Genomic DNA, 8546 nt, shown 5'->3' on the forward strand with positions numbered 1-8546 from the left:
GAATAGAAAAATTGATATTTTAGCCTATGATCATGATTACAATTGGATGAAATTAGCACTCTTGAATTAGAAATTTGTTAAAATTGATTTTTGTTTACTTTAATATTCAGCCTTCATTATTTTCTGTTTATTTGTAACTTTGATTCAAACATTCAAAATTCCCCCATTTTTATTTTACCTTGAGAAGCTATCCACATTGGTTCCCTTGGGATTCGACCTGGTGTCACTATTTCTACAAGTTAGTTTAGAAAAATCAACAATTTATTTTGAAGAGCTTCAACAACCCGTTCAAGTAAATATGAGATTAGGATTGAGGTTAATCTAACCAAAATCACCTTTTTAAAATCAAATTGGAGTTAATTGTCAAGAAAAAAAAGTTTAAGGGTCAAAACAATAAATTTCATAAGTTCAGAGAATTAATTGCAAATTTTTATCAAACTTTCCATGCATAGAGCTAATTGGCTCTATACAGAACCGATCGGCTCCATCAATCAGCTTTGTATAGAGCTGACTGGCTCTGCACAGTGCCGATTGAGGTTTTTTACTCCGACGTTATTTTTTCTTGATATTTTTACATCTAGATACAAATTCTAAAAGGTATTTAATGATAATCATGGATTTTTAATGATATATATTCGGATTTTAAAGAATTAATATTGGATATTTATCAATTCATTTTTGAAAAATTAAAGATTATCAGTTCTTCTAGGATTTTCTTAAAAACTCTATCTCTATAAATAGAAAGAGATGCTCATAGTTAGAGAAAAAGAAGAAGAAACAAAAATAAAACAACAAAAAGAGGGGAGAACAAAAGAGAAAAAAGTAACAAAAAAAATATCGATTTAGGAAGAAAAAAAACTTACATTCTTTAATAGGCAGAAGGGCTTAGATCACTAAGTAAGAATTAAGATTTTGAAACTTTTTTTTAAGTCGACAGAAGCTTTCCCAATACCACATCCAATACTGAATTTCCAACCAATCTTCGATTTAACCGCTTTTTCATATATTGAGACTCGCAGAACCATCAACTACAGTGATAACCTGAGGATTCCCCAACATGCACCACCCATCATCATCAACATCACTCTAAACTGATTTTCTTATTCTTTATGCTTTTTCTTAGAAACATGATTAGTGTTACTTTTCTCCTTTATTTTCATGATTAATGTGATTTGATTAGGATTTTCTATGAATTTTCATGTTATTATATTATTGGATTTTGGAATCTAATAATAAGAACATTAGGATTTTGAATGTAATAATATGCCAGCATTAGGATTTGAATCTGATTAATCACATGCATGAGATTATATGATTAGATTTTCCTTTTCTTTATGATTTTATAATTAAATTACTTTATTAAGGTTATATGATTAATCTGTTATTCTTGTTCACTATGTTTTTAGTTTTTTATGGTTTCTATTAATTTTTAGGATTTCTAACTCAATCTGATATTATTTGTTGTTCTTTTTTATTTCTTTCATTTTCTAATCGTTTTTATCTTATGTGCATGTTAAAATTGGTTATAGGACGTGAGGATTACATAGAAATCAAAGAAGCCAGCCTGGATGCCCCAGAGTCGATTGGCTCTATGTCTATAGCTGATCAGCTCTGCACCTCCTTGCCTTATTTTTTGTGTGTTTTGCAAGTTTTTATGTACTTTTGTCGATCTTGTGTACTATAGTTAGGTTTTATGGCTTTTCTTTAAAATTTTAGTTGTGGGCTGGTTTGTAATAGCTAGACTTATCTTTCTGCTCCTTATTTTTGTTTATTTCTTAGTTTAAAAATAATTGTAATATGACTGCCTAATTAAAGAATGAATATATAAACTTTACGTTAAAAGTGGATGATAGCATAAAAAATGCAGTCCAATAGGCTAATAAACATTAATCGGACTAAAGTTCTAAAATTAAAGTAGACTTAGTTGGCTTTATCATGTTTTAGTTAGGATCGAGCTATATTAGAATTAGGTTCACACAAAATGGACCTTATCATAATATGTAGTCCATCTAGGATTAAAGGATTGAAAAGACATAACTTGTAATTGGGCTAGACTAGGAAAGCCTCGTACATAATTAACTAGCAAGCTAGGTTAATAACTTTAATGTGGGCTGGGCTTAATAAAATGGGCTAAACCTAAGTAACTTATATGTGTTATTTTGTATGCTTGTGTATGAACTGTTGTGTATATGGGGAATAATTTATTAAATAATAAAATTAAAGACTAAGATACACAAATAAAGAAGTTGGCTTCCGGATCCATCTCTGGATTTTTGGTATAAGCTTTCTTATGGAATCAGAGAAACGTCATTCATTAGTAAAACTGTCCCTGTGATTACCTGGGTTGGCAACTCCTATATCCGCGATAGTCTTAGAGACTAGTTAGCGTGTTCTCGATTAGGTTGAAAAGCCTTATAGTATCATAGTCGCTAAAGACACTTGGATATGCGCCCTAAACCGCAAGCCACAGATATTTAAATTTGATGTTTGTTAAATTAATAATTTTATTTATTATATCTTAAAAATAGTTTAATTTTCATTAAATATTAATTATTTTCTTATTTAAAACTTTATTAATAATTACTCATTTCATTTCATACTAATTAACTTTATTTAGTATTTTATGTAGATTAAGAAATCATTTAATAAGCTTAATTATAGAAAACAAATAGCTAATTGAAACTAAACAACTCTTATATAGATATTAATGTATGTACTATATTAAATGAACCTCAAGTTTACATTTAATGAATTTGTAGTTTATAGATAATGAACCTGTTGCTCCTTAATCTATGAATATTGATTTATTTTATGCATATATTCATTACTTATAATGAATTATTAATGTCAAGTTCATTAAATATGAACTTTAGATTCATCACTTATAAAGTGTATATTCATACTAATTAATATTTGTTAGTATTTTATTTAAATTAAGAAAGAATTTACTAAGTTTAATTATAGGAAACAAACAGCTAATTGAGATTAAATGACTCTTCTATAAATATTAATGTGTGTACTATATTAAATGAACCTCAAGTGTACATTTGATGAACTTGTAGATTATAGATAATAAACCTGTTGCTTCTTAACCTATGAATACTGATATATTTTATGCACAGACGATATATTCATTACTTATAAAGTATATATTCATTTATTATTAGTATCAAGTTCATTATACATGAACTTTAGATTCATTACTTATAAAGTGTAAGATTGATACTAATTAATATTTTTTAGTATTTTATTTAGATTAAGAAAGTATTTAATAAACTTAATTATAGAAACAAATAGCTAATTGAGACTAAATGACTTTTCTATAGATATTAATATGTATACTATATTAAATGAACCTCAAATGTACATTTGATGAACTTGTAATTTATAGATAATGAACCTATTGTTTATGAATACTGATTTGTTCTATGCACATACAATATATTCATTACGTATAAAGTGTATATTCATTTATTATTAGTATCAAGTTCATTAAACATGAACTTTAAATTCATCACTTATAAAGTATACGTTCATTTATTATTAGTGTCAGATTTATTAAATATAATTTTTTTATATATTACTTATAAATTGTATATTCATATGATATTAGTATAAGGTTCATTAAATATAAAATGTATATTTATTAACTCTTACTTATGAATTTGTCCTTAACATGTGAATATGTTATTTTTTACTTATAAAATGTATATTCATTTATTATTAGTGTTAGGTTCATTACTTATAAATTGGATATGCACATATTATTAGTGCCAGGTTTGTTGAATATAAATTTTAGGTTTATTACTTATAAATTGTATATTCATTTATTATTAGTGTAAGATTTATTAAATTTGAAGTGTATATTCTTTAAATTTTACTAGTGAACTTGTTCTTAACATATGAATCTGTTTTTTCATTTATGATTTTTTAGGCTATAATTTATGAATCTCGGATATACGTATGATAAATCTACAATTTACAAATATGAACATATAAGTCAATTTATAAATTTAAATCATAATGATGTTTGGAGAAAAATATTGTTAAAATTATTTTTATTCTTTTGGAAACATAAGATTATTTTTTATTATATTTACTCTTAATTATATTGATTAAAACTTCTATTAACTTAATATATATAATATATTTTTTATAAAAGTAGTAACATATTCTTAAAAAAATTTAGTGATGTAATAAAAAAGAAATATAAAATAAAAAATATAATAAATTTCTTAAATAATTATATAATATAAACTTAAGAAATGAGACATAATAAAAAAATATTTATAGTATACTAATTCATCTATTTTATAATAAATCTAAATTTAAAGTGTTAATTTATTTTTATTTTTTAGTTTATTAGCTATTTAATGATATAAAATGTCAATTAATGTCTAACCAAATAAGCTCTAACTTCATAATTTATCAAAATACACACCTAACTTTGTTTCTAACAATACACGTGTATTTTGGTCTTGGTTACATGATTCTTGATATTTCGGAGTACATGAAATAACAATCCGCTCTTGGTGGCTTTTAAAGAAAAGAAGGTAGCTTAATACGAAGAAGAAAATAAAAGAAGGACATGATCAAGGACACGTTCCATAAAAGGAAGAAAAAAAGACACGCTAAAGCAACTTAGAAGAATAGCAAATGCATAATATAAAGAGGCTCATCTCAGAAAAAAGAAGAATACATCTCTCACAAAAAAACTTTTTAAAAATACTCTATTTTTCTCCTTGTTTAGAATAATTTCTAGTGAAATTTTCTTTGTATCAATAAGTAGTGGATCATAAGTTCTATAAGTATATCTTAAGTAAATAAAATGTGCTAAGTTTTTTATAGGTTCATATTATGTATATATATTTAGGATATTTTAGTGCTTTATTGTTGTATTTTATATGCATAATATGTAGAAATATATGCTTACTACCTCTTTTTAGTTTTATTGTCGAGTTTCAGGTATTAATAGCTAAAGAGGAAAAATGTGAGCTAAATATTCATAAATGGGCTTAAATAGAGTTGTTGCTACCAAGACCTAGAACTGAAGACGCATACACTACTAAGTTTATAGGCCTATAGAATATGTCAAGACCCAAGGAGGAATTAATTAAGTGTTTTATATAATATAGATCATTATTAGTTATTTATTTAAGTTAGAATAGTTAAAAGTTGTAGGGATAACTCTTAGATGTTTTGTGCTTGGAGGAGGACTCTACAAAAAGAATCTTTATAAGTAGTAGATACTAGTTATACAAGAGTGGATATACATTGAGTCCGCATCTGTCTATTATTCCTCTATCTAATTCTCTATAGTTCATCTTCCACAAACACCTTAGTTTTAGTTTTTATTATTTTTTTAAGATTTAATGAGCTTTTCAAAAAGTGGAGAGTGAGGACCAAACATCTTCCTACTTGAAGGATTCTTGATTTCAAAGGAGCTTTTACTTTTTGTCTTGTTTTTTTATATCTTTCTGTTTAATTACAATGACCATTGGATTAAATATGTTAGGATAGTTCCTTAAATATTTACTTTAGTCTTTTTACTATGTATGAACTTTGTTAATTATATATTTGATGAATGATTTTTTTACCTTCATATCTTTATTAGTTTCAATTATTATTGTTAATGGACCATCATATCAATTTAATAATAATATTTGTTACGAAAATCTTTTGGTTGAATGTATTAAAGACACCATCTTTACTTCAATCTATGTAGGTATAAAGAAATCTAGTTGCATCATTAGTTTGAGTGGCTAAAGGAAAAGGCACATCACCATCTCATTCATTAGATCTAAACTTAAAGTAACACAAGGAGATTACTTAGTAAGAGTTTAGGCTAAATACTAGTTTTATCATATAGTTTTCATAGATCATAATCAGTGCATATTTATTTTATAGTTCATCATATTTGTTTAAAATTTCACTTCTCTAGAATTTTGATTTAGAATATTTAGACTTATTTGTAGTGTTTTCTTTATATGATAGTAAGTCTTTATAATAACTGCTGTACAGTTCCTTGTGAAATCGACCTCGTGGTGAATTTACCCTTACTATAGAAACGATTCGTACACTTGCAAGTACATATTGATAGACATCAAGTTTTTGGCGCCGTTACCGGAGAACTATATCAATATTATATTGATTAATAATCAAGTTTTATTTTTGGTATTTTTTATGTTGTTTATTTATGTGTCTTTATTTTATTTCTAAATTTTATTTTTAACTTCTTAAATCTAAATTTTTTCTTTTAATTTGTATGCCTAGCAGGAAAACAATATCAAATGATTCATCAACTCAAAACCCCTACAACTTTAGATTAGTTGTTAAAAAGGCAGAAGATGACCAAGAAGTAGAGAGTGAGTTTGTACCTCCAAGGCTAGAAGAAGAATAAAAATTTGAAGAAAAGTTAGAAGAAGGATTTGAAAAAGAGGTTGAAATAATAGCTAACGAACAAACACGAACAGTAGCTGAAAGGCAAATGGCTATAAAAGATTATGCTCGGCCTATAATTAGTAACACTACTTCATGCATAGTACTAGGTGATGCATCTAGGAATTATGAACTTAAGAACATTTATTTTAATATGCTTCTTTCATTCTATGCTATACTTAGTGAAGATGCATTAACATTTATTAGGAAGTTCTATGCTATAGTTCATACATTTCAATTATTTGGGCTAAATGAGGACCAATTAAGGATGAAATATTTTCCTTACTCATTAAAGGAAAAAGCGAATGCTTTATTAGTGACCTTCCCTCCTAATTCTTTGAGAACTTTGGATGATGTTTACCAATAATTTATGAGTAAATTTTACTCACATTAAAATGCCAAAGAGTTAAGGGCTGAAATTTCTAACTTTTATTAAAAGGATATAGAATCCTTTAATGAAGCATGGGATCGTTTCAAATCACTTTTATTGCAATGCCCACACCATGGATACTCATTTCATGTAACTAAACAATCATTCTATGATGGTTTAACATAATAATATCAATGTATGGTTGATAATGTAGCTAAAGGTGCAATGTTAGAAAAAACTGCCGATGAGATTTATGATATCTTTGAGATGTTAGAAGCCAACTCACAACAAAAGAGTGAGAACAAAAAGAGTAGGAGTGAATGAAGTTGTATCTAATAATGAGATGACTATACAAATAGTTGAATTAACTAAATAAGTTAAAATACTTGCTTCAACTAAGAATGTACCAAGCAATGAGGTTTGTGGTATATGTGGTGTTTATGGTCATGGTGCTAATGTTTGTTTATCATATGAGAATTATCTAGGAAATGATTATGAATATGTTAATTTGATGGAATCTTATCAGCCTAGTCAATCTAGGAATAACCTATATTCCAACAACTATAATGTGGGTTGGAGAAACCATCCAGATTTTTCTTGGACAAATAATGACCAAAACCCATCATAATTATTGAGGAACCAAAATTAGCCCCAATATCAAAACTAAGAGTCTCAATACCTAAGAAATCCAAACTCTCCATTTTAAAATCAAGGACAAACCCCTCAAAGAAAAACAAGTTTGGAGGAAACACTCCAATCTTTTATGACAGCTACCCATGATAGGATGGAGAGGAATAAAAAGAAAACTAATTCCATTGAAACTTTAATGAAGCAATTGGAAACTCAAATTGGGCAAGTTGTTGAAGCTGTATAAGAAAACAAGAAAATGAAATTTCCAAGTCAACTTGAGCAAGCCAAAGCCATCACAATTCTAAAACACTTATTTAATAATAATATTGAAACTTTAATTGAGAAAGATTCTTCTTATGCAGGTACACCAAAAGAAGATGAATTAATTGATATGGGAATAATTGAAAAATGTGAAAAAAAGAAGAAAGAGTAGTGCCCAATCTTGGGCAAAAGAAGAAAGAGAATGAGGCATTTTCAAGACTTGAATTCTATAAGGCAGCTGAGCCTCATAAGCCTCCTATTCCATTCCCTAATAGATTGAAAGAAAGCAAACGGGATAAGCAATTTTCTAAAATTTTAATATGCTTTCTGATGTTAATATTAATATTCTTTTATTGGATATTATTAGAAGTATGTCAGCTTATGCTAAGTTCTTCAAGGAGCTTAATTCCAATAAAAGGAGGTACGTGAATAATGAAAAAGTTATAGTCTCTAAAACAACAAGTGCTATTCTACAACAATAATTACCTCATAAGATGAAAGATCTTAGGAGCTTCACCGTTGATTTTACAATAGGGGATAAAAGAGTTGCTATAGCTTTGCTAGATTTAGGAGCAAGCATCAACTTGATGCCTTACTCAATTTATGTACAACTTGATTTAAGAAAATTAAAATTAACCACAATATCTTTATAACTCGTTGATAGGTCAATCAAGTATCTAAGAGGCATAGTGGATGATTTACTAATTCAAGTAGGAAAACTAATAATCCCTACTGATTTTGTGGTTCTTAACATGGAAAATACATCAGCAAAGGATAAGGAGCAAACAATACTCCTTAGTAGACCTCTCTTTGCAACTAGCATAATAGTTATTGATCTGCACGGGAA

General features: G+C 27.2%; 1 non-coding gene across 1 annotated transcript; it reads right to left on the minus strand.

The window, feature by feature from the left end:
- Positions 1 to 6841: 6841 nt before the first annotated feature.
- Positions 6842 to 6951, minus strand: LOC112535645. The gene has a single exon (XR_003079728.2). It is a non-coding gene; the product is annotated as a small nucleolar RNA R71 (small nucleolar RNA).
- Between the last annotated feature and the right edge of the window lie 1595 nt (positions 6952 to 8546).

This window comes from Ricinus communis, chromosome 1 (assembly GCF_019578655.1).
Source record: "Ricinus communis isolate WT05 ecotype wild-type chromosome 1, ASM1957865v1, whole genome shotgun sequence".
Classification (NCBI taxonomy): Eukaryota; Viridiplantae; Streptophyta; class Magnoliopsida; order Malpighiales; family Euphorbiaceae; genus Ricinus; species Ricinus communis.